Here is a 1,086-nt window from a genome sequence, read left to right as displayed (position 1 = left end):
AACAAACTTTGGTATTTCACAAATGAGTTGGGAAAATAACGTCTTCGAAAAGGCCTGTATTTTCTTAAACATGAGCTCCCAGAAGAATGTTATACATGGATGTTGATCTTGAATATACGCGATTAAAATAAGAATCAATTATGAAGGAACCATTGCAGCTACACACTAATATTTACGGTCATTTTAATCAGTGTATATTCAAGATCAACATTCATGTATAATATTCTTCTGGGAGCGCATGTTTAAGAAAATACAGGCCATTTACGAAAACGTTATTTTTACAACTCATTTGTGAAATACCAAAGTTTTTTAATCAATTATGAAGGAACCATTGCAGCTACAAACTAATATTTGCACTTATCTTAATCAGTGTAAATTCTAGATCAACTTAAAAGTGTAACATTCTTTTGGGAGCTCATTTTTACGAAAATACAGGCCATTATCTAACACGTTGTTTTCCTATTTGTTCCACAATGTGAATATGTATGTTCGGTTGTCTGCACTTTAGGCGCTAAATAAATATCACAAATTGTGTTACTTCCAGCTCCATCTGTTAGCAATGTTTCAAAGGTTGTAGTTCAAGCATTTTGGCGCTGCATAAAAACCATTTAGTTAAAAACGTTCTAATTTAAATAAACAAACATTTTAAGATGGTGCATGAACAAATGTAATGTTATTACTCTAGTTTAATCATTTAAATGCTAATTAGTTTTCGAGTTATATGCATTTTAATTATTACAAGCAGATACATCTGTCGGAATTTTCAGGAAATAGTTTGTATGTGTGGTTGCAAACTACGTTATTTTCCCAACTCATTTGTGAAATACCAAAGTTTGTTAATCAATTATGAAGGAACCATTGCAGCTACAACTAATATTTGACTTATTTTAATCGCGTATATTCAAGATAACATCCATGTTAACATTCTTTGGGAGCTGCATGTTTAAGAAAATCAGGCTATTTTCAAGACGTTATTTTCCCAACTATTTGTGAAATACCAAAGTTTGTTAATCAATATAAATGTGACCGATTGTGAGCTACACAACGTATATTTGCACTTATTTTAATCTCTGTATATTCAAGATC

This window comes from Nicrophorus vespilloides, unplaced genomic scaffold (genome assembly GCF_001412225.1).
Source record: "Nicrophorus vespilloides isolate i.1.1-1 unplaced genomic scaffold, Nicve_v1.0, whole genome shotgun sequence".
Lineage (NCBI taxonomy): Eukaryota > Metazoa > Arthropoda > Insecta > Coleoptera > Silphidae > Nicrophorus > Nicrophorus vespilloides.
The sequence above is the reverse complement of the archived record's forward strand: the minus strand, read 5'-3'. Positions refer to the sequence as shown.